Source organism: Bombus bifarius, unplaced genomic scaffold, assembly GCF_011952205.1.
Source record: "Bombus bifarius isolate JDL3187 unplaced genomic scaffold, Bbif_JDL3187 scf7180000008047, whole genome shotgun sequence".
Classification (NCBI taxonomy): domain Eukaryota; kingdom Metazoa; phylum Arthropoda; class Insecta; order Hymenoptera; family Apidae; genus Bombus; species Bombus bifarius.
In genome coordinates this window covers 679,181-705,683 of record NW_022884413.1, presented here as the reverse complement: position 1 = coordinate 705,683, position 26,503 = coordinate 679,181, and the positions used below count along the sequence as shown (strand labels likewise).

Sequence of the window (26,503 nt, the reverse complement as noted above, 5' to 3'; positions counted from 1 at the left end):
TTTTGTCTGGAAGCTGGAGATGAAGGAGAATAATTCTAACGCTACAACGCTAAAGTTTCGTAATTATAGAAGTTTTTAATTAAGAAACGAACCGGTTAGCGGGTTAAAGAACATTCCATTAACGAAATTCTTCTTTGACGACATAATCAACTTTGACAAGAGGAAACCGTAGGTTTTCATGTACACACGTACTCAAAGAAAGGAAAAACTGTAACGATATATAAAAAATGTAACTCGGCTGCTAGACGAGCAAAAATTGTCTAAGCCGTCGTGTCGGTCGAGCATCGCGAAGACGCAGATGCGCGGATCGTAACAGTTGACAATACTACGTGGGAAAGAGTTACGCGAACGAGAGACATCTTGGTCGAACATATATTTCCGAGATGCCAAACGGTCGCTACGTGTTTCGTTTTGAGCGTCAGGCCGCGACAGTTTTAGCCGTCAGGTCTGAATGAAACATCCTCCGAACGAAAATTCTGTCGTCGATCACGCTTTTTTATACTCGGGACCGGTTAAAATGGTGCAAACGCGCGACGCCTGACTTTGCAAGAAATGAAAAATATCCATATATCGTTCTATCGTCGCTCTTCTCGTCGAAACCGTAGATTCAAACATAAATTCTTGACATTTTGCAACGGTAGATATCTACTTTTTAACTCTTTCTGTACACAATTGCTTACAATTCTTTTATTTTCGTCCCACGTATAACGAACATGTTACGAATTTAACGTATAATATAAGAGCTAAGTTTCGTTGGCGAGATTTACATTCAGCCTGTCAAAATATATTTTTCTTTCAACTCGCAAATATTTCCATCTTTCGTCTCCATCTTTTCCTCCGCTTCGTACGAAGCTTTTCAACTCGTACGATTCTCCAATATCTAAGATTTCACAGTCTCGCTGTCGTTCCACTCTCGCTTCAAAAAGTCAGAAGAATCGTTACGTAGGAATGATCACGTAGAACCTAAGAATTCCAGTGGCGATTATATTCATAAAACAATTCACCGTAAACGGAGTTGGAGCGTGGTTGGAGAATTCCAAGATTCCAGCCACATCAATCTCACTCGCAACAAGACATTTTTCCCCTATCCTGAGATAATTCGATTCTCGAGACCCGACACTGAGGATCCGTTGTCGCAGGTCGTCGGGGGGATAGGACAGGCGTTGAAAGGACGACACGCGACCCGTGTTCTCCAATGTCTGTGTCTCGATGCATCACAGCGAACGCGAAAGATGGAATTGGAAATACGAAGAAACGTTCGTGTCTCTTCGACCAGCCGGAAGACGAGGCCATCCCTCTTTTGTGTACGACGAACGCAAAGATGCGCGAATCGAATCAGATTCGGATTATCTCGATTCCTTTCCGCTTTCCCCGAAGAAGACGGCCTTCCATTTGAAATGCCTTTTCGACTATCGAATCGACGCGAAACCAAAACCTAATCCGCAAGACGGTTGTCAGTGGAATCGCGAGCTGCGACGCGATCTTCGTAACCATCGCCGACTTGCGGAATTTCTAATCAGCTACGCGGCGATGGAATCGCAGGACGCGGGAAAGGCAGTTTTCTGTTGCTCGACTGCACGGAGTCGGCGATAAATTCTATCGGGACGCCATGGTTCCTTTATTGCGCCCTCGCAAACCCCCTTCCCGCTCGAATTTACCGTACCAAGCGTGCAGTGTACATCGATATCGTGCTCGGATGCATACCGGGTTAATGGGACTTCGTAGCGGTAATAATTGTCGCAGCCCGAGAATTAACTCGTCCTATTCGAAATACCTGCGCCGTGGCTCGTTCCCTCTTTAATCGGAGATGCGAGAAGAGGTAGTTACATACACAGAAAGGGTTAGAAGGAAATGTACGATACAGCGGAAGCTGTATGGGCTGTTTGTTTCTTTTTGCAAGTTTTCCTACATGCTTACGGCGGAATCTGTAAATCTGTGGGATAGGGTTAAACGTTAGTCTGTAGGTATTTAGGAAACACCTGCCGTAGGATACCTCTTTGGGTAAAGCTCTTTGGGCAAAGAATGGTACCTACGCTGGTAGAGGAGGTTTTTAATGGTCTTGCGAAAGCATGGTTTGTGGAAGAAAAGGAAGACAAGTAAAAGCTTGTTCTCTTTAATTTAACGCAATATGGGTTGCACACTGGGAAATATAAGCGCTTTGAAACTCGAAATTCCTAACAGGCGACAGATAGAAGGAAAATAATAGAGATTTCAAAGTGTAAGAGCTAAAGAATCGCGATTTTGAAAAGGTATTTGGTTTTCGACGACGAAGAATTTTAAGCATCGATTCCAAGGAAAAGATTAACAACGAAAAGATCAACGAGGAATAATAGGAAAACTGAACAATGGATGGTACGTTCTGTTCGGGACTTAACAATTTTTCAGGCACCTGGTCTAAACGAAAATAACTTGTAAATGGGGACACGGTCGAACGTTCAGAGCCAAATAAACAGCCAAAAAATTACCGTACCTTCCTATCCTCGATAATATATCCTACCTTCCACGAAACGAGATACGCGAAATACGATCGTGGCCTGTGTTGTACCTGTCAAGCGCTACCCTAAGTCCCTGGCGTTCCCCTAATCTAGCAAATCACTCGGTTCCAACACAGTGATTTCGTGATACATGGAGTTGAAATGAACCCCAGGAGGGACTGGGTAATGTATGAACGCAGGGGATTAGTAAAATTTCTGGGAAATATGACGGCCGACAAAGAATCGCAAGCGCGGCCGTCCACGTCAAGTACAAACGCAACTTCAACGTAATAATTGCATTATTTACGATAATCGCGAAAAATCGGTCGATATTTTTAGCTGTAAAATGCGAAGATTAGTTTTGCAGAGAAATGGAAAAGGGTGGGTTATTTCGACACAAAGGAGAGAACAAAGATTAACGTCCATTATTCTATTTACAAGATTGTAAAGTATCCCAGTGCCAGAGGCACACGAATATCACATAGAAATATGCGATAAAAGCATACGTAACGTGCTTCAATCTGTGCAGTCTCCATGTTCTTCCACTTTGTTCTTTAACAGCGATGTCCCTGAGTTTCATCCGATGCATCTATTATTGCCTTTCATATCTGCGATCTCTAAATTGACGAAGATACAGGCTTTCTTTTAATGTAGTAGAATTTCGATTATTAGAAACTAATAGTGCCTCGCGATGATCGAATAATTTCATTTTTCTAATAATCGAACCAATTTTTTTTCATACGGAAGATAATAATTCTGTTCAGTTTCGATTCTCGTTTCGCTGATCCCTCTTATAAACAACGGTCCTTAAATTTTTCGTTAATTAACGTTCCGATAACGGATCGTTCCATTGATCTGTGCTCTAACAATCGGCGCTTTATTGTATATTAAAAGTAAAAAAGAAAAAATAGCACAAAGGCAGGCACGCATTTAAAATCGCTAAATCGATCGACGATTAATCCCCGGCTGATAGGCAAAAATTTGCAAAACAGACAACCGTTCCCTACGATTAACTATAATTAAACGGACACATTATCGTATAATTAAACAGCAGTGAAACGACCAGCCGTTGAAACAAAGGCGAAAGAACCGATGAACGGGAGGAACACGGTCGATGAATTTCAGCCAAGTAACCGAGCAATGGCGATGGTTCAGGCTTGTGCATAGCTGCGTTTCGACGATAACGAACCGACGGTAATGCCATTAGGCGTTTGCACGGCGGCTCTTCCGCCCCCTAGAGGTCCTCGAAAATCCCTGAAACGAGTTTTGAGGAAAGGAGACAGAGTGATAAAGGGTACTCGTTGCGAGCAGAATTGATCGAACACGGACATTGTCCGGTTGGAATCGAGACCATAAAGAGAGAACGGTGGAAGAAGAGAAGCGAAAAAGAACGAAAGAGGTGGGAAACGGTAGAAATAACTTCGGCCAGGGAGAAAGAAACGTGGAAGAAAGGAGGGGCCGTTGCGATGTCTAGGAGCGAGGGTATTCAAATCGTATCAACCGAGGAGTGGCTCCATTAATTAGCACGAAATTGAATTAATACGTCGATCGCGCTCGTAGAGAACAGCCAGCCGGCTGAATGACGCTCGAATTAAACATTCATTCGGTCGAAATGGGACTTGTGTAGCGGAGGACGTCGATCTGGCTCAATGAACCGGCACAGAGAGGGAAAAACTTGGTCGGTGACGGGCCTCGAACAGAGACACGAGAGGATAGTAACTGTGTTACAAAAGTCAAGTACGCGAGAACGCTCGTGGCCTACTGGACGAAACCATTGTTGCGCCAACACAGATGTCCAGAAGAGTCGAGTGGCCCATATGGTCGATACGTTGAAACGCGAACTGGAGAACGCGCTGCCAAGTATCATCTTCGGCTGTTAAACGCGGCGCAGTGCAAATCCGGGGACGGGTGCAGGCTGGGTGAAGAGGATTTTTGATGCGTTCGAGGATCTCTTTTTTTTCAGTCGCTCGAGATGATTTATCGGGGACGGTGAGAGCGAATGACGAATACGAGACATTTTTTTCAATTTGTACGTTTCATAGATTTAGAGTTTGTTGAGGAGATTTATAGATTTATAGATAGAGGTTGTTGTTGTTTGTTTATGTAAATTCAAATTTTTACAGACGCAATCAGAGAAATAGAAGTGAGGTAAGGATTTGTTTCATCCGCTCAATGTTACAACGATTAACGAGTAAGAAGATACAGCGTTGTGGTTGTTGTACCGGAACGGTAGAACGAGATAAAACAAGCGTTAAGCAGGTTGAAGAAATATTTAGAGATAAAGCAAACGATGTTGAGGAAACGAAGAGGAAACGAAGATGGTGGCGGTTTGAGAAAGACATAGCAGCGACAAGGGAGAGTGGAGATGGAGAGAGGAACAGATCGAGGAAGCGAGATAGATAAGATGATATTTAGAGTATATTTTGCAGCGTAGTAAGAAGGTATAAATTATTCTAACAATCGATGCGGAAGTAATCATGCTCGACTTCTCGATCGTACGGCTGGAAACGTTATTTCGTTAAACATCTTTGGTCGAAAGGCGAAAAATATCTTTTGGCAAGAAAAAATAAAGCCCCTCAAACTTTAAGCTCCACCTATCTGATCAATAAACTTGGCTCAGTCGTGAGTTTGCTTTGCCGGTGTAAAGTTCTCGATTCTCTTTCCCTTCTCAGCGATTCCGCGAGTCTCGATCGTTTACGTTAGACAAACAACCAAAGGTGATGTTTGGCGAAAAATTTTTATCATACAGGGAACTCGGGAACCAGGGAAAAATCCTGACCACGTTTGCTATGAAATTTCAAGTTTCAGAATTCTAAAATATGTAACGAAATCCTCTTTGCCTCGCTTAGATAACTCCGAAGATAAACGTTCCAAGCAACTAAACGATCAGCATTCGTTTTTATAAATCATCCTCCCATAAATTCAAAGGATAAGGGGGAATTATTTACTTATGAAAATAAATTAAACCAATAAATCGATCAAATTAACAATCTTAACGATCCAAGTTTATTTCTCTAAATCTTACTAAACTTAAAAGATCAGAAGAAAAATATTCGCCAAGATTTTTCTCTCTTGAACTACCATCTCTATTATTGGAACGTAGATTTCTAAAATATTTTTCTTTTTTTAATATCGATATTACATTTACAACGAGCTCTGTTGAGCCAACCGGCAAATATCCTGAAATATGTAACGAAAACTGTTCGCCTCACTTACCTAACCATTTCCAAACGTTCAAACGATCAAGATGTATTTCTGCAAACCGAAGGTCCACAGAGCCGCCAAAAAAAGAAAAGAATTCAGCAGAATCCTACTCCATCGAGCTAACATTGATCTTCAAAGTAAATAGCAAAGTACGAGTGTGCTTTTCCTTGAATCTAACCATAGAACCAATGAGAAAAAGGGCCAGCCAGTGAAATGTAAAATACGAACCTGCCATAGGATTGGCGATTCTTCGAAGGGTCCGTGTCAAAGGGAAATAAGAAAGGAAACGAAAAAGAGGGTTAAGCTGTCCACCCTTTGACGCACTCTGCATAATCCTGACCAACCTTATAACCATCCTGGTACCTGTGCAAAGTGTCTTAAGATTATGTACAGAAGAACGAAAAATTCTGGGTTCCTTCGACAATGGAAAGGAAGAAATGGAAGGAAACGAAATGCTCGACGAAAGAATTCCGACGATAACCATCTATGGGAATTGTCGTGTTCGAAGATTACTGGGGTAGAAGAACGAACGCGTCGTACAGAGTAAAGCGACTAATGGACGTGGATATTTATTTTTCGTATCAGAAAATTCAACGAGGTATATGTTACTTGCGACTTTTTTAATTCCATTATTTTCCAGGAATTCGGTTCGCGAATATGGACTGTCGATTTTAAACCGACGACGTATCGAGTCTGATAAATATCGATGTAACATGTGCATTATAGCGTGCTCAGTTTGTACAAGATACGTATCATCGAATATGTATATGGAGCATATTTTATAGAAAACAACGATATCCTTTCAAGTATATTGATGAATTGCCTGTCGAATTATCATATACTATTGATTAATATATAAACAAATAATTAAAAAATTTGTGATTCCAGAATTCTAACGTATAAGAAGACGATAAATATTGCCTTAAGATATCAATTTCTCGTTAATTTATATGTTTTACCGTCATTCGTGTATATTCAATGTCGTATTCGAATCAAGTAAAACGTCCGCATACATACGAACGATAATGCGACACACCGTTTGTGCAGAGTTTTGCGAAAGGATTAAATGGAAATTTTTGTCTCTCGTGATATCAAACGCGTGATAACCTATAACACATAGTTGGTAGGAAACTAGCAGAAACAAGGCTGCATTTTTAATCTTCCATTTTCTCACAAAGAAGCAATTCTTTAGCGGATATACTTGTCTGGTGCTGGAAGATACAAGGTTTCCGCCCCCGCAATTTATTCCGCGATTCAGCATGCATTTTTTATCGGCCGCGTTGGGGCGTAGTTTTATTAGAACGCGAATGGAAAATCGCGTCGCTATGTAACGGGTCAGGAACGCCTTCCATCTGGCGTAAAATATTAATCGGTACCGGATCGCATCAAAACTCACCTCTCCTTCGTTCCGTGAATAATCAATTCTGATAACTTCGAGGATGAAAATTCAAAAATGAAGGTTTCAATTATTACGTTTACAAAGCAATAAACGAATTCGATCCTTTCATTTATGCCGGAAGATTCCATACGCTACACAATACATTTTATATTCCATTTCTACGTTTCTTTCATTTTATTTGCCGGTATACATCTTCTTTTACGTTTTATTTCGTTCTTCTGTCATTTCCGTTTTTATTAAGGTTAAGTTATAACAATGGAAACAACTGCGAAGAAAGGGGGCAGACTGCTTCCGAGAATTCGGTGCCGGGAAAGGTTGGAAAGTTATTTGAAAGAGCAACTACGAAATTATCTAATAAATCGTAAAATGTAAAAATAAAAAGGAGCACCTCGTACAAGTATATTATTTAAGAAGCATATATTATTTAAGAAAAGTTCCAGATATTCTTCGTCCGTGTTTATATCGTCGTTAAAATTTATAATTTCCTCTTACTAATATGAAACCTGTCTGAGAAGAATTACATCTCAATGTTACGCCAGCATCGCCATTAACTTCTTCAGGCGTCGAACCGATATTTATGACAAAACCGTGAACTTATTAAAAATGTCAAACTTGAATAAAAGTGTATCGATAATTATAATCCTCTAAGAATAGGTACTTTCGTGAGCCACTATATATGTTTCTATATTTATGTTATACATATTCTATATTTATTCAAATACAATGTCGATGATCTCGTGAAATATAATAACGCTGTTTTGTAAAACTATGGTATTTTTTTGTACTACTTGCATTTAAACTTTCTTTTGTTCTACGTGACACCGCTTCCAGCGACTGCTTGAAACTTTCCACGGCAAAGACAAGGATCGTCTCCCGTCGGATAACCAAATTTCCACAACGAACCTGAGAAATTTGCCGGCGTTTGCCCGTCCTTCTCGCGAGGAGACTTGGTATCAGCGAACCGAGCGACTGTTAAACTCATTATCATACATCATTTCGACCGGCTGACGAGCAAAGAACGTTCAACGTGTCTCGAAACGGACGTTGTCTGTTTTTTTAACACCGAGCAACAATATCTTTTTACACGTCTGTACGCATTAATTTACTCGTCTCGCTGGTCGGCGGACACGTTCTCTTCTGAAAAATTTCAGCTAATTTTTAAGTGGAACGAGGTTTCACGGTCTCACGGTTTGCGTCAAACACGGTTAGCATTTTTAAACGGCGCTTTAAATGCAAACGAACGTCGGCAGATTTCCTCGTGCAGAGTTACTTAATCGAATTGCCAGGGTTTCTAAGTACCTGTACTCGATAAAAATGGCGAAATTTTGAATGGGAACGACGTTGATGGTACAATTCAAAGATCGAAGATTAGACAAATTTTCTGAAATTTTCTTCCTCCTGTTTAATGATGTTTTTACAAATTAATAGCAATTTTTCGTTCAGAAGAAATCTTCGTTATACGTGGATTAGTCACAATCAACCACGTGAGGATTTTGTGCGGAATTGTTTCTCTGTGCGGCAGAGTTTGACGCGAATTACGCGTAAACGCACGTTGGAACGAAGTTGTTGATAATTAAATTACAATTTTTCTTAAAGATATGACGCATATACTTGAACTTTAATAATTTACTTTAATAATTAATAAGACAATTGAGTGTGATATATTTTAAAGCACGGTACGACACATAGACGTCACAATTTTCATACTCGTAGCGCGATAGTGTTTTTCAAATTGCTCTTAGTTTTCTATTTTGAAGCTTGAAGATTCTAAAAAATTATAAGAATACGGATCGGCATGTTAAAAAAAGCATCTAATAATGATATTATTTATTTGAACGAAAAGCAACAATTGATATCCGACACTGACGTATCAGAAACAAAGACTATATATTCTGTCTGTATATTGTTAACACTGTTATAAAACGAGGACAAGAAAAATGTGAAGCAAGACAAATAAAAAAATCGTTTCAATGAGTAATATTGTACGCCACTGTAGTCCCGCTATTACTCGCAATATAAGATGACACCCACCCTCTATATCAGGGTGGTCCGACTTCCGGAAAATCTAAAACGTCGTCTCACCTCGAGAAGTGACTAGGCAAATCAGCATAGCCAAACACTGACGTTCGAAATTTTGAACCAGACTTCTGCAAGATGCGGATCTTGCAACGTACGAACGATCGGTTTCGAGAAGGGATTCCTGTCAGGGTGACGCGAGTCGAGACGCTTACTACCATTTGAGTCCGCATAGAAGGATGGCCGAAAATAACCGAAACGCTCAATTGCGAGATGATGGCGCAGCTCATGGGGTACTGGTCGAAGGCGAAAAGTTTGATACCAGACATGCTCGTCGCAGTGCTAGCAAATTCTGAGGATGCTAGCTTTTGAGACGGAGCTATTCTCAACAAACTGCGAGGCGTTACGCCGCTTTTTTAATCGACTGGGGGATAGAAACCCACCAAAACCTCAATTCGATTCGGTTGTTTCCACGGAAGTTGGAGAGGATGGTACCATGGGCTAGGAAGATCCGCCTGTCAGGCGTACGTGACCAAACGGACCAAGCACTGAGACACCGTGTGGTCCAACTTACCATGTTGAGATGGTCGGGATGCCTGGTGAACATCGACTCTTCCCCAGGAGGTTGCTGTTGGACCGGGGCCGGGAGAATCCCCCAGAGTCATGGGAGCACACTGGTTGGAGCTGGGATACCTCGATCCTGAATAATCGCCACTCTTGCGAGACTTTTTTGTTTGTTATATGTATTGACTTGTGTATATATTTGTATATTTGTATATATATTAGTATTGTTACTGAATAAAAAACTAATAGAAGCTTGAAAACTTGTAAACGCTGAACCAACCAACTCAGCAATGTTCAAAATTAAAATACGATTGGTTAGAATAATTTACAATGATTTATAAGGAATACTCGAACCAAAACTAAAACGCGTTTAGTATTTAATCCAACAGATTTGTCTCTTTTTAAAGTATCGATAAACTTATCAAAAGTTGCGTGTAACGTTCATAATATATTCGTACAAATTGTCTATGATAGACCCTCAAATACTTTCGTAAACCAAAACTAAAACACGTTTAGTATTTAGTCCAACAGATTTGTCTCTTTTTAAAGTATCGATAAACTCATCAAAAGTTGCGTGTAACGTTCATAATATATTCGTACAAATTTTCTATGATAAATCCTCGAATACTTTCGTAAATCGCAATATCTTGTATCTAAATAAAAATTGATGTTTTCACGAGTCCACTAACTTTCAAAAGAGGGTGTAGATTCGTTTGAAATTTGTTGGCCAATAGCGTCGCGAAGGATTTCAGTAACGGAAGTGGCTCGAACGTCGTGGAACTCCTGGTTGCCGGAGAAAATGTCCAGGGCACAGGCGGCCTCGATTCGAAGTTGGACGAGCCGAGGTTCGATCGCGTGTCTTCCCACATTCCACTGCTCCTCAGACTTTTAAATCGAGAATACGGAATGGCAGAGGGGCTTCGATTTAAACTGGCTACCTCTGCATAAAATCGTTTCCCGTAATTTCCATGGATTTATGGATGGGGCCAGCCTCGTACACCGACCGATGGTTAACAATCGATGTTTCGGTTTAGCGTGTAAACAGCGGCGATAACATTGCCCGTTGACAATCTAATAAATACTCTAGCGGGATATTTCGCATAGTAGAACTATTCAGACCCGTCGAATGAATTTCGCTGGCGCCAAATCACACGCGTTTTGTATCTAAAATTCCATTTAATTCGTACAATGATAACGATTATACATTGTAATCTTTGGTAAGATAAAATTTGTTCGTTCGTTATTCATATTGATATTCGATATTAGCAAACACAAAAAATTATCGGCAAGCCAAATACATCGAGATTAATATTCGCAAATATTTTATTTATAAAATATTTCAATGTAAACAGTCAGTCGGGCATGATGGAAAGTAATTGGCAAATAGTGGCTGCATTTCCTGAATTAGTTATGGAAATAAATACGGCGCGCTGTTTTTACCGTGGTGCACGATCTTGTTCAGAATTCTCGTACGTGTGATTCTGACGGCCGTATTCGAGCATTTCACACGGTTTTACGAGTTTTTGACCCTTTAATTCGGTCAGGCGCCAAAGTCACCAGCAAAAAGATATACTTTTGGCAAAATTTCGGAAAACGCCCCTTTTCACACAGGAAAAAACTCGCGCGGACAGGTAAATGTACGGACACGATGCAGTTTACATATCCCCGGCCGTAAATCTTGTCTGTCTTTAGGGGAATTTACATTCCATCGGTGTCCTGCCAGTCGTAAAATTCCACTGGAACAGGTGTACCCGCGCTTTCACGATATTAAGGTCTTTTTTGCACTTTCAAAAGCGTGGTTAGAGAGCTTTTGTCAGCTGTCGCGTGGTTGAATAATTACGTGCGAGAGAAGCGGCTGAACGAAGGAACGTTCACAGAATGGAGATTATCGGAGGAAGATGGCACGAACGACGATATGGTTTGCCAGTTTAATAGCTATTTGCTGTATTTTGTAAACATTTATTCCGACCGTATTCCGTACACAGGCTGAGTTATATAGGAGAAGACAACTGGATATTTCCATAAATATTGGTAATATCGAAAAATGTTAATAAACGAAGTTGGAATATTTTGGCATTCAAGTTTTTGCTTCTGTATTTTTGGACGCGAAAAACGAGCGTATTGCACATTGTCAAGGATACGTCAAATACGTCTGTGGTTCTCTTTTAAACACAAACGTTGGTTTTTCGATACGTACGAACCAGGCTAACGGACACTAATTCTCACGAATTCGATGATTATAAATCGAGGAATTCGCCACATTTGAACGTTTGCCACGGACGTTTGGGAAATATGGCGAAGCAGGGAGAAGAAATCGGAAAATTCGTCAAATTTTGAACTATATTTAAAAAATTTTTAACTACGTTAGAAAAAAAGAAAAATATATTATGTTTCTTCGTTTCGGATCGAATCTATTTTGCCGGTCGTAATTCTATCGTTAAATTTGATTTCGAGTCTCGATGCAATTTATTCAATTTCAATCTCGATGTTGCACATATTGCTTTTACGCACGCTCCACTTGTAATCACGTTTTACAGGCGAGAAACTATGGAATCCGTCAAAAGGACCAATTTGCCCGCCTTAAAGAGCACATTGTAGAAACCCTGTGCTTCTCGTGCATAATGTGGAATCAAATTGTCAATCATGATCCTTGCGTAGTCTGCATAATTTACTCTCGGGCAGGTCGATTGCCTGATTCGATTATTCGTGTCACATTGTACCGAATTGCACACGCATCGTCCGCCAATTTGAAACCAATGCACCGCGTTAATGTAACAGGATTCTCTTACTCCACTGATTTATATATAAACACGCAACCTTTACACAAACACTATGTACTGGCGCGGCGTATTTTGAATTATCGTATCGATCTTATCAAACTATCTCTACTGTACGTACTAGGACGCATGATTTTTTCTTCTCAAGTATGTATTTCTTAACTCATTATCCGCTTAAATCCGTAAGTGAGATTTGAGAAAAAAAAAGAGGATAAAAAAAAATTAATTTCGTTGCAATATTTAGACACAAATATTATAGTTATACTCGCAAATATATAAATTTGCGACGGATCACTAACGGCTAACAATCGCTTACGTTTGATACAACGTTAAAATCAAATTAAAAAAGAAAAAAATTGCAATTGTCAAGTTAATCGCACGTCACAATTATAACGAGCTTTAACAGCAGTTCTGTGACCGCATTTTTCATTTTTCCTTCTGCTCTTCGTTGCTGATATTTTTCTCTTCGTTCTTTCCCTACCTACTTTTTCTTTTTATTACTGTTTTCAACGTATCCATGCGATATTCCTTCGGATATCTTTCAATGGAATATTTTCGGTACAGTACGATTTACTTGTGAGAAAACGGAAATATACAGAATTGGCGAAGCCGCCTTATAACAAGAACGCAAAGTGGGAAAGTTTGCAGCTTCGTCGTCGCTAGTTATTTACGTAATCTCGAGCAAACTCGAAATCAACGTTTCACAAGCAATTTTGAGATCGTACGAGGAAACTTGCCTCCGCAGAAAACCGGAATATGCTGACCCACCGACGAGTAGATAATCCGAGACGCGGAAACTTTCGTAGAAAGTATCGGACAACTGGATTAAAAAACGAGAAATCGTAAATCGAACAAACTTGTACTCCCCTTGAGAGATAGAACCTTGAATCTAATTGCCTTCGAATACGTTCACTCGTGAAATCATCGTACGTAGAACACGACCGTAACAAGTAAAATCAACATGTTCGCTGTAACGCGTACATCCAACGAAACAGGCAACGTGGGTCTTTCGCGCTCCCAGTTTAAAAATCGTGTCACATTTCCTCGACAAGTACAAAACGAAGGTATCGAACATGGTAGTATCGACTGGTGCGATACCAATGGCCATTCGCTCGCTTTCCAGGCTTTTAAGGGACGCGTTTCCCTTTCTCCGACCGCGCATTCTTCCACAACACCGTCCTATGAATCACCGTTTAAAAGCGTCGCGTGTGCCAGCGTCGAAATCATTTTTCACGTCACCGGTTGATTGATACAAACGCGATCTAACCGTGACGAAACTCGGTGCTCCCGGAGGCGAAAGAGGAAACGAGCTTTAGGTCGGAGGATGGCTAGGAAAAAGAAGATCGAAACACCGACTGACTCCTGAGGGAAGGATGGAAGCCGAAGTAAAAACGGGTAAGAAGAATAAAACGGGGGTTTGGGAGGGAAAAAAAGAGAAGAGGAAGAGAGAAGCGCAACGGAGAAAAACGACGTGTCCAGCTGCTTTTTACGCCTCGTTCTTTCTCCGCGAGATCCCACGACAATGAGAACGACACCGGCGACAGCACAGACCTAATTAAGACGGTGAATTCGTTCTCGATGCTAATCACCGCGACTCGCTTCGCCCGTGTATATTTAAACGTTCATTAAACGCTTCATTGTACGAACGTACCCTGCCGTTTTAAAGGGATTAGGAGACGTCAAAGTTACTGCGTAATAGAGGAAGAGAGAAAAAGGAATTCCCCAAGTCCGACTTCCAAGTTTAATCGCGGCTTCCACTTTTCCTCCCTTTTCCTCTCTCCTTCTCCTCCTTCGTTTTTCGTTCGCCAAGCTTTTGTACTTGTTGCGGCGATACTCGCGCACAGATAATACGTAACCGTTACGGAAGCTTTTTCTGCAAGGCAGTCGACGATATTTCATCGACGTTGCCCGACCTACTCTTCGAGTATTTGACTCGCGAGTTCATCTGCATTCTGGCGCGAATTCCAACAGATATCCAGCAATTGAGAAAAGCGTCAAGGCAAAGGAGAGTGTCGTTCGTGAAATTCGAGGCGTTTTCTAGAAGATTTCCGGTAGCTTTTATTTTTTTTTTTTTCTTTTTTGTTTGTTCGAGAATATACACATACGGAAGATGAGAGACAGGTATCGGAATGTCTAAAACGAAGCACGCGGTTCCAGATACTTCGAAGAGATACTGTCGCGAATTCTCAACTAAATGAAGATCGGTCAGGTTCAAGTTCGACCGATCGGTTGATATCGCGAACCTTGAACGTGATCGACGCTCAAGGTGGAGGTAAATTAAATATATCGAATATTAATTTAGTAATTTATTTGCACTTTAATATACACGAAGAGTTTGACGTTTTCATCATGACGGTTGTACCATCTTGTTGATACTCAATACGGTGTAGTATAAGACGAACAGTACGACGCTCTGATGAAGACTGTGGTAGCACGTTGTTGCTACTACTGCCAGGAGCTTCGTCCGGTTCTTACGTATTGACTTTCCGTCTTCAGGTTTTCCATGGTTTAACTCTTAACGCTTCAAGCGTGCCTCTCAAGCACCACCGATATGCGGTGTCATAAATATTGTAATGAAAATTATATTACTTCTGAGACGAATAAAGATCGTTTTGAATGACTTTAATATTATTATTTAAACGTCATTGTAGCATTTAAAATCTGACGCTTAAAAAGTTGCAAGTCCAAATATGATGATATTCACAATTAAAAATCGAAGCGTTAAGGGTTAATTGTGCATTCTCGTAGGCGCGTATCATCTTCTGGTATTGCTAGCTGTTTACCTTTGACCAGACCCACGGACACTCAGGATGTTTTTTAGCCTCTTAATGAGGTTCGCATCGTAAGGTCTACAGCTTGGGGAGCTAGACGATTCGGACTTCCTCAAAAAGGGAGATATGTTGTCCAAGTCGTGAACCGATGGCCACTCCAAATCCCGAACAGATACACCGTACGATTGATTAACTGTATACGGAAAACGATCTCAACTAAACTCAAGGACCTTTCATTATAAAACGAGGCTTGTAACTTTACAAGACGCGATATTATATTCGTTCCGTGTAATTCGCCAACATACATTTATAAGCGTATTGAGATATATGTAATTTCGCGTGCTAGACTAGATGAGCCGCGTATTAGTGACACGCGTATGTGAGTATAAATGTATGGAAGTATGCGTGTGCACAGTGCCTCGAAAAACAGATGAATGCAACTGTTCCGTGAGTAGTATGGTATAGAAGATAGTGAGACAAAGAGAATGCTGAGACGCGTGCAAATGTACATCGACGAAGATCCTGTAAATCACTTGTTAAATGAAACTACTTTGATACAAATTCTAAGTGTAATCCAAATGTTCCGTTACTTTTATTTCAGCGATGAAGATCCACAATTCTCAACGAAGCGAATAGCTGATAATTTACATAGCAACATAGAGACTAGTAAAGAATGAAATAATAAGAAAGAAGAAGCGACTTGATCGTTGATGTGGGCGTTGGTCAAGGAGAGCAAGTTTCCACGCAGTGATCTATAATTCATTCATTATGCAACAAATTCCAATATAAATGCGTTCTGCGTGGACAGCCGTCAATTTCACAGGCTATCCACGAACATAAAATCCATAGAAAATAATCAGCAAACGATCTACGCGGGTGCTTCGTCACTGCCATCGCGTCGGATCAAATTATTGCTACGCAAAATACTAATTTCGCTGATAACGAAGATCAGATAGCGATATTCCATTAGCCTGAAGCTGTTCGTGTCCGTGTAACTCGATAAAGTCGCGAATCAAGTTGCGCGTTCATCAAATTAAAAAGCAATAAACACGTTCACTGACAATTGATCGAATATAATCTACTGGATTTTATTCGTCTCTTTTTAATTAATAGGTGAAACTTTTATAAAAGTAAATCTAAAAAACGATAGATATTCAATTAGCGATTTAATTGACGATTCTTTTATTGTCTTGATTTTATATTTTTACAATTTACAGTACTACACCTACATAGGATCCTGTTTAAAATGCGAATAAAGCCAAAGCTAAAAAAAAAAAAAAAAGAAGAGAGGTTCTGAATGGATGTTGCGAAATTATTCACTTTTTTCCTGCGGACGGGGAAACTCCGATAAAACAAGTCAATTACTGTAAAAAGAAATTAATAAAAAAATTAATATCTATGTAATTGCTTTTTCACACTTTCCAACACAACTACAAACGCCTAAATTAAGTTACGATCGCCCGTACCTACGTGTACGTATATTAAAAACGTAATACGCGAGAAACGATTCGTTCGTGAACGAATTTTTATTCGAACGTAGCTTGAAATCACGTGCCAGACGAAGCTTCTCGTTCGTAAATGAAATTTTTATACAAATACTGTGGCTTAAAGATCGCATGATAGACGAAACGGTCGATATGAAAGAGAAAACTTTAATAAAGTTAAGCAAACAAACCTCCGATCGAACGTAATAAAAATCATAACGAAGGTTATCGCGCTTCTCGTTCGTAAAATAAACCAGTTACTTTTCAAATATAGTTTTATATAGTTAGACGGTTACGTGTAATTTGTATGATATAAAAATCGCGTAATACGGACAAACTGTGTTTGATCTGATCGCGCGTCGTTCGCGGAGAGCCCGTTCGTATTAAACGTCAGTCTACGAATAGCTTCGGTTTGGAAAATTCAACGATCGACAAGCGTTAAACTGCTCCAAGTTATTCGTCGATGGCGATTATTCCGTTGTATAGCAGCCGGCACTTTGCCATGAGACTAATCCACCGTTGCATCCGTCAGTCATGAAAACAACAAGCGTGCACAACGTGTTCCGTTGGCGGATGCAGTCGGTTCAATGGTTTTGGTAGCGCGTGCTCGCCGAAATCGAGTCCACGGCCCGTCCATTTTGTCGCGTCCATTCTGCCGGGTGATTTCACCTGAACGCTGACGAAAGAAACGCGATTCACAAGACGAAAACCGAACCGATTCGTTATGCCGCGTTGAACATTCGCATTCACGATTTTGTACCCTTTTTATTTGGATTCGTCGGCGATGGAACAATAGAGAAACAACGAAAGATAGAGCGGGAGAAGAGCTGCGTGTTTCGAATTCACAGCGAACCATCGATTTATTATGAACATCGATACGGCCGAAACAGGAAACCGTAGAATTTATACCGTTATCGATACAAAAGCGAGAGGAATTAAAATCATTGGAGTGTTCGCTTTGTAGATATTCGTTGTAACGTTAAACGGAACAATGAGAAAATATCCACTTGGTCGAATAATGAAACACCGTGTCAATTATCCGGAACGTTTTCGACGAAAACATGTCCCAAAATTAACAACGGTTAATATCACATCTCACCTGCTTTACTTTATATTTTTACGTTCCGCATTATGAATTTTCTGTTATATCTTTATAAAATGTGCACGATAATCATGAAACTTCAATTCCTGACAAGATCAATGATTTTCTGCATAAGAAGATGCATCATTCTGGTAAGATAAGTTCCGATAACGTTCAACCATAATCATAACCTGCGATCTTCTGTTTATACAAGGTGGTTGATGAACTGGTGGTACAAGCGGAAAGGGGGTGATTCTACGCGAAAAAAGAAGTCGAAAACATAGAATAACAATTTTTCGTTCGAGGCTTTGTTTTCGAAAAAATCGACTTTGAATTCTCGCTCGGTACGCGTGCGGTACGTTATAACGGATCTCACTGTAGATCGTTGTCTCGACGGAAAAATTAAAAAAGAAAATTTTTATTCTATATTTTCGACTTCTTTTTTCGCGTAGAATCACCCCCTTTCCGCTTGCACCACCAGTTACCAACCACCTTGTATAAATCTCGTTTAAATTTGATATCAATGGTGTTAACCCCTTGATCTACGATTTACGTTCGAGAATTTTGGGCCGAAAACGTAAACAAACTATTATATATTAATATTATATATTATATTTGGCCCGATCATCGTACTACGGGCTGTGCCCGTAGTTGCAGGTTAAGAGGTTAATGCTTCTACAGACGAACTCGAAAACTCTCTCGCGAAATTACCTTACGCGTACCGGAAATATTCAGCCAAAATTCCCCGAACAGCCTCAACGAAGATACCTCAACGATCGCAAACCAAAGCGAAATACCTGTTTACGCTCCTATGGAGCGAACTTCAGCCTAATTTAGCGCACTATCCGGCGTATCCAAAGCGCAGCGGGAGAAAACGCGCGCGAGCGACATCGCGAAATCGGTCGGTGCGACAAACGATGCGGCGCGACTTGTGTCAAAGAAACTCGGTAAATTGAATATATCGCGTCAGAGGAAAAAAATTCAGGCGTCATTTACGCCAGAGCAATACTCGCGAGCCCTGTATGTCGCAACCGCGCGTTACATACACACGTTACGCTCGAAAAACAGAAACAGGCAGCGTAAGGAAGAGAGAGAGAGGAAGAGAGAGAGAGAGAGAAATTGGAACAAATAATCCGCAACTTACTGCCGCGAACCTGGTGCGGCTCGTAACTAAAAAGGGTTGGCGGGCTGTTTTCACGTGTTCCGCGAGCTTCCATACACCGGTTTGGAACGAGTGCAGACTGAGAGTGCATCGGGTCCACGCAGGATACAATATCGCGGCGGCGTTGACATTCGAAAGCAAAAGTGGACAAAAACAACGTTGCAGGTGGAAATAAACGGCAATCGATGGAGGTAGGCGGCCGATGGCAATTTTTAACAAAGTTTCCACGTAACAAACAGGTCCACGGGTGGAAACGGTTTATTTGATCGCGCTTCATCGCCTACGTATATGTACTACTGCGTGACTCTGTGATTATGGTAAAAAGTTGGTCGACGTTTCCCGTTTCCTCGATCCCTTTCATCCAACTGTTTCGTGGAGTAATTGGAACCGAAAGTCTATCCTTTTGTCTCCACTTTTTCAGTCTTTCTCGCCGTATAATTCGAAAGAAGATCCCCGGAATACATAGAAGTTAATCAATATGCTTTTAATAGAAATAAAACGCTCGTTCTCGGAGAAAATTTTTTACACAGCTGAATTTTTATTTCGTTATTACGATCTAGCGAGAAATGTTAAAACTTCAACGTATGAATATATCTACGTGTTTCGTCGTAGAAAATTGTACAGAAAGTATAGAACGTCGCGAAATAAATGACATTTTGTTTTGTAACATTACGATTTAACGAATGAACGTATTGCAAAGTTAAATTTTACTGGTACCTTCGGTATGTTTTTACCAAATAGTTTCGCCGAAACTTTAAATTCTCGTAAACGAGCCGCGTTAGTAGCAACGTAACTTTTTAATCGGAGAAAAAATTGCTCACCTTTGACGTTGTATTTGCCAACGATACGGCAAAGAACGTCTCTGTTCGCTCGATGAGAGCTTTACTTTCCTCGACTAACACAGACGCATCGACGCTACGTAGAACACGTTAAACGAAATACCTGTTTGTTCAAGTAAACTTTCACGCTGATACTTCGTTTAAATTTAACATATTCGCGATTGACGTTTTAATCGATGTCCGAAAGTGATTTACCTTTGCGGTGACGTGAAAATCGACGTGAAAATCGACGAGAAATATCGACTCTGCGTGTCCCTGGCGAAAGAGGCGAGGTCCGTTTGTCCACAAATAAACGTGCACGATCATGCTTCGACAATTTCAAAAGGACTTACGAATCGTTTTCAAAGTTAGGGGTTGATATGAAAAGGGGTCGGCTAAGACTTTCGGGCTTTCACGGGGCCAGCGGATCGTAATCTGCCGTCCATGTATATTCAAATAGCCGACACGATAAATCTTCTTGCTTTTCGTTTATTAACGAGACGACGATTCCGTATCCATCCGATCGATTTCCATTATATCCCACTGGCCGGGATTAAAGAGAGCCGTTTCATACGACGTGTTGAATAGCGGAGGAATCTTAAAAGTGTACAGGATCAATCGAATACATGTGTATATATATATATATGTACTTAATGGAATTTACAAAATGAATCGGATCTCTAAATTGCAAGATTGAAAAACGACTATCGCGTATATTACGCGGCATTTGTAGTAGCAAAAGAAGGAAACACGCGTCAAGATGTTTATACAGTAAATCAGAATGCTTGAATTTTTATAACATAACCCTCGGAAGCGATTCTCTGAGAAAACCGCCGCAAGACCCTCGCAAACTGAAAATGAGACGAAAAGATTATCGCGAGTTTTACTCGACGCGTTAAATACTCTGGAAACAAAAACGATTCTGTAAGAGAAAGATTCGCAGGCCATTCACGTTCAGATCCTCGGAAGAAACTACCCCTAAATTCAGTCAAGAGAGCACGGGGCTAAATTCGATCACCGGATCAGTCCTGATCCTATAAAATTTAGAGAACTGTAGAGATAGAAAAAAAGAAAAGGAAAAAAGAAAGAGAAGAGGCGAAGGGAGAACGAACGAAGGAAGGAAATAGAGGGGAACAAATCGAATCCGTGTTCCGCGAGGCGCGGGACCAGAGATACGAAAGGAAAGACAACGGCTAACAATACGCCGTTTCGAGCCCACTGAAAGGATTTTCGCGACACCCTAAAGTGGCCGTTGAAATCTTGTTAGGCTGCGAAAATGCGAGGCTCGAGACTGTGTCACCCGAAAACCCACTCGTTCCACGTTTTCCCTTCTCTTTCTCTCCTGCTGATTCACAGTTTCCGGTCGTCGTTCGTTTTTCCCACTACGAGACTATGGTACAAAGGATGCTGATACTGTTCGACAGGAACAGAGAGAAACAATTTTATAACGAAATAAACGCGCAGTATGGCATGCAGTGGACAGAAATCGAAATAATCGTTGCTCGATTTTCATCGTATTATTCGATGATATCGTTAATCCGTAAGTAAGTAATTAGTAACGAACGTCAACGATAATTTGTCGAAAAATCCACAGAGGATTGATAAAAATCGTTTGTACACCAAAGTCAATAATTACTTGGAAATTAGCTCGCTGGCTATACGTTCCTGTTCTTGCAGTCCCGTTGATTCGTGTTAAGTAGCATTTGTTACGCCTTAAATATTAAACATGAAGAATTTGAAGAAAAATACGTATAAATTCAATTGGCAATTTAAACGATCGCTCGGTGTCAAGAAGGTATTATATTACGTTGCTACATAATCTTTTTCTGTTACGGACTAAGCGCGACTTGGCTGAGGAGTGGGTTTCTCATCGCACTTGTTCCAAGAAAGTTGTCAAAGTAACGCAAAAGCTCCGTTCTTTAGCAGATGTCGGCGCAATGTCTGACGAGATGGAAGAAAAGATGAACGATTTCTGCGTGACACTTACGAAAAAACGAAACGACCGTTGCCAACATCGACGCTATTTACTGAAACGTCACCGTGTGTGGTTGGACAAAGAAAAACATACGTTGTAACATATTTAAACGAAGCCAGAGAACAGGAAAAATCCTGACAAAGAGTCGATAAACAGACTTTTACTCGCGTCGAATCCCTTAATACCAAGTTTCAGGAAAACTGCACATTACGTACATTTTTTAGCTTTGCCCCAAATCCTTATTCAAATGCCACACCGTGGAACGTGAGAACGTTACCTGCAAACGTACGATCGCTGCCTGCGAACCTGGTCTGTGAACGTGCGAACGTGGCCTGCAAACGCGCGAACGTGGGCAACAATTTTTGCTTTTTGTCTGGAATCCTCGTTCGAATGCCGCACTCTGCTCTACTGCGGAAATTGAGAAAAAGATATTGGATACACAGAGATGTACACTGTCGGTCAGAAGCTTGGAATTCGTCAGATTCGTGGAATCAAACGTACGTATTCCGTCAAAGTTAGGAAGGAAGGAACTTAAGAAATGCAACGATTTAGAATTTCGTTATTTTAGCAAGTTTTTCCCTCGATTTATCAAAGTGCAAATAATTATCATCGATACGACTGCGGTATATCGGTTTTGAATCGATCATGAAATTATAATAAAATTGAAATTATACTAACTGCGGTTTATTGGTACATTAGCAGCAAGCATATTAGCTTCTCGCGCTTCCTCGATCCGATCTCTTACCTTAGAATAAAATAAAACTTTCCAAATGTAGAGTAATAAGGAATCAAAATTAGGAAAAACGACTAAACTACTACCTTCGTTCTGAAACAGCCTGTACAATTGGAACAGCGGTTCCCTGCAACTGCAAACGAACACGCGAGTCACACGACTCGTGCACGATTAAGCATTACAGTTTCACGGTTAGTGCGTGAAACTTGAAAAAAGGTACAAGAAAGCACGATTGCGACGAAAATGGAAATCAGGGTACGGATCAGCGGGTACCGATTTCATTGTCGCGCTTTTTATCGTATCGAGCTTTCCGGCCAGTCGTCGTGCAAGCACGCTCACGCGAGCATTACGAGATTAGCAGCGCGCCATTTTCAAATGCAGGCGCTCGGCTCGGCGAAGGGAGCGAACGAGGAACGAGAGGGAAAAGAGGGCACACGCCGATCCACGCTCGAGAACGCGTATAATTGAATTGTCAGGAATCCGCGCGATTTACATGAAGCCGCGACCAATGCTGTTCCAACGTTCATAATCGCGTGGCGAACGAGTCTTTAACCCTCGAACGCCCGTGAGAAAAGCAACAACGTATCTACCCTCCTTCGCGGAATAATTTATGTTTAAGGGTAGTCGGATATTTCGAAATTATACGGTTAAGTTAGTTTAAATTATACGTCCGAGGGAAATTGTAAATTCGTAACCCGTAAATATGTACGTACGGCGAGTCGCGGAAGCGTTTGTAATTATTTTATCCGAAACAGTGATTATTTTATGAATTACTTCTTACGAGAGTCATTAGTGTAAAAAATAAATTAATGGAACTGTAAGTGTCAGCGGTGGTCGAATCAAATATCTTTTTAGTTACAGTAGCGATAAACAGAAGTACGATTATTCGAAATTAAAAATAAAATTCAAACGATATTTTCGTCGTTAGCTCGATGTCTAGAACCTTGGGAATATATCGGATTGGCAACTAAGTAATCGCCGATTTTGCCTATTGATCCCATTAATGATACTTTTTTTTTTTACAAAGGAGTTTATTGAGTCCAGAAAATACAGATTTTAAGTACATTATTCACAATAAACATGAATTTTTGTAATGGTATGTTAGGCAAAGGTACCGATACGCGGCGGTACGACGTAGCCATGCTGTATTATGTGTCGGCGCTTTACGTTTTTCGTTGTATGATGCAGTTTTTGGGTTTAAGCCTCTGGGGAGCGGAGCTTTTTTTTATGTATTTTCCCATTAATGATACCATTAGGTGGAAACGACAAAATCCGCGATCGCTTAGTCGCCAGCCCAATAATTTCCTTTTTATAATTTAAATCGTCATAAAATACGTTCGTATAGTTGAAACTATACTTCGACTGATAATAAAGATTCATAGATGTATATCTGGAGCTGAGCATTAATTTGTTCGTGTAAACCACGTTCTACCGTATCGTACATTGCCGATGAATAGGCAAAAGTTCTTTCACATTGAAATTCCCGCGGGTACTCTAAATCGAGCATACATAGTTGGAAGAGACACGCGCGATCGTGATATCAGTTAATAACGCAACGGAACAGAATTCATTGGTCAACATTAGACGCATAGAACTCGCCCTCTGCCGCATTTTGACAATAGCAGCGGACCTTACGCTGCTACTGGGTAGCGTTCAATGAAAACGGCATTGTTACGATTTCCAAATAAATCGCGGCGTCGGTGCGGTAATGCCGCCGCTATGCCGTCGAAACGCGAATCAATTCGAATGGTAATTTAGTGGCGATGCTTGGGCGGATTATGCCGGTCGAATAGCATTTCAGATTCCTCGCGAGCATACATGCGAACGCACACATGCATTCGCGAACCGCGTGTTCGATATTCCGAGATACAATGTAAAAATCATGAAATAAAATATCAGATTTACGAGGAAATTGCGTCCGCTTGCCGATTCACGAAATTTCCAAACATAGAGTTATTAGTAGCTAGAAGTTATAATTCTATGTACTAACCACTTGACCGAACCATTTTTTAACCAAATGCTTCTACCATCGTAGAATTACAAATTACAAAGAAGACTTAACTTGTCGAAAAACGGTACTTAATTCGTGCATTTGGTATTCTATTTGAAAACGAAACTTGTCATACGCGGTATTTAGATCTTATGAAACGTGTAGCACACAGAACGTAGGTAACGAAAAGATAGTTTGCTTCTTAAATTACTTCTTTAAAATTACTTTCCATATTGCTTCCATCTATAAAAGATAGAAAAGAAGAGAATGCTATTAAACGAGTGTAGGGATATTTTTCTTTTCGAAACAGGACTCTTCGGTTCGATAAAGTTTTACTGTAAAAGCGTACTGGAATTGCTAACCCGACCATAAAAATTTTCAGAACGCAAAGAGTTGAAATCAAAAAGAAGTTTCCGCTAGATCGAATAATATTTTGTTTTCATTTTTGCATCTTTCTCTCGGTCGGCTATTACTCCCGAAAAGTTGCTCGTCGCGCGACATTAATATGGCAGTGTCTTCCCGCGCCACCTTCTTCGCCGGCAGTTAACACGCGCCCTCTTAAAGTTCCGTGCAACTTTTCGCCACTAAAACAATTTGGCCGGGGCGAGAGGCGACAGCGACGCGGATAAAGCCACCGCTACGCCCCGAGAACTTCTCCGCGATGTTACCGCGCTGTCGTAATACCTTTCACACCCCGATCGTTTGATAACGTAATCGTTCAGATTAATCCTTTTTAACAAGCGAACCGCGCGTACGCGTAGGCGACGAGCTAACGACGACTACGTGACTTTCGCGATTCGACGATCCATGGCTACCAACAACCACGCGCGCGCCACGATTTATGAATTTATACGCCGATAACCTATTCGGAATACAGAACGTTCCAGTCGATTATAAAACGCGCACGGATTCGCCAATGAGCCTTCGAATGATGTCGCGACAAATTCCTGTCTTTCGCTCGAGATTCTTATTTAACAGTATGTAGCAGGTTATTGACAGGACGAAACGATGGAAAAAACGTATTCAAACCTGTACTTGTACGCGTATACGAACGCATGTTATGTATGCCGCTAACAATGTGTTAATATCGAAAATTATTTAATTTGTTAAAAACTTGGTCGATATTCACTAAATAGCGATCTAGGGGAATTTACAAAATGTGTACGTGGAATAAGATGTTCGTCGTTAACGAGCACATCGACTGTCACATGTAGGAGACGTAAACGTGTCGCGGTGATCGAGTACATTCGACGACTTCCGTTGACGCAGGAAAGTTGACATTAATTCGAATTACATGTGATTTGACCGCTTCGGGCCAATCATGCAACGCCGGATGCGGTTCGCCTCCGTATTTCAACTCCACGTGCGATTTAACGTGGTTACGTATTAAACGAAAGTACGGCAATTTCGCTCGATAAATGCCACAGGAAACACGGTGACGAAACGTCATTATACGACAATGCGTCAAATCACCGAAGGGAGAGAACGTTAACTCGCAACGAGAGTCGATGCACTGGTAATGTCAACATTTTCTCGTAGTTAAGGAACATGGTTGAACAAACAGAGAAATGTCAACATTGAAACTTACCGAATTCTCGATCGTAGAGTCCACAACGAGATATCACAACCTGCACCACTCGACCCTGTCCCTCTTCGCAAAAGTAGATGAGTTTCACGAAACTTAGTTCATGACCACTAACCGAAAACGATGTGCGTTCGTTCGCATCTAAAATGCAACTTGAACCTTAGCCCGCGCTTTGGTGACTGCCAAAGAACTGAGAGTGGGGATTCTCTACCCTTCGCCATTGTGTTCACGCGAAATCGCCACCAGATGACTGTACGGGTTTGGTATGATTTTACAGTAGATGACGTTAAGATCGACTTCTGCTATAGCAACCGCTGTTATTAGCAAATGTAAATACTACTTATTGAACACATAAAAAACCCGCATAAGTCTCGGACAAGTCTAAGTGCTATTAGCAAAAGGAGAAACAAAAAAGGAAAAGCAAATCGACGCACATTAATACAGAAAATGATGTTATCGATGACGAATCT

At 40.8% G+C, this 26,503-nt stretch overlaps 1 protein-coding gene across 1 annotated transcript in view; it reads right to left on the bottom strand.

The window, feature by feature from the left end:
- Positions 1 to 26,183, bottom strand: part of LOC117207855 (connectin-like) — a 342,185-nt gene extending 316,002 nt beyond the window's left edge. Inside the window, exon 1 of the mRNA XM_033448491.1 lies at positions 26,037 to 26,183. The gene's annotated coding sequence lies outside the window, so the exon portion shown is untranslated. The remainder of the gene's footprint in view (positions 1 to 26,036) is intronic.
- Between the last annotated feature and the right edge of the window lie 320 nt (positions 26,184 to 26,503).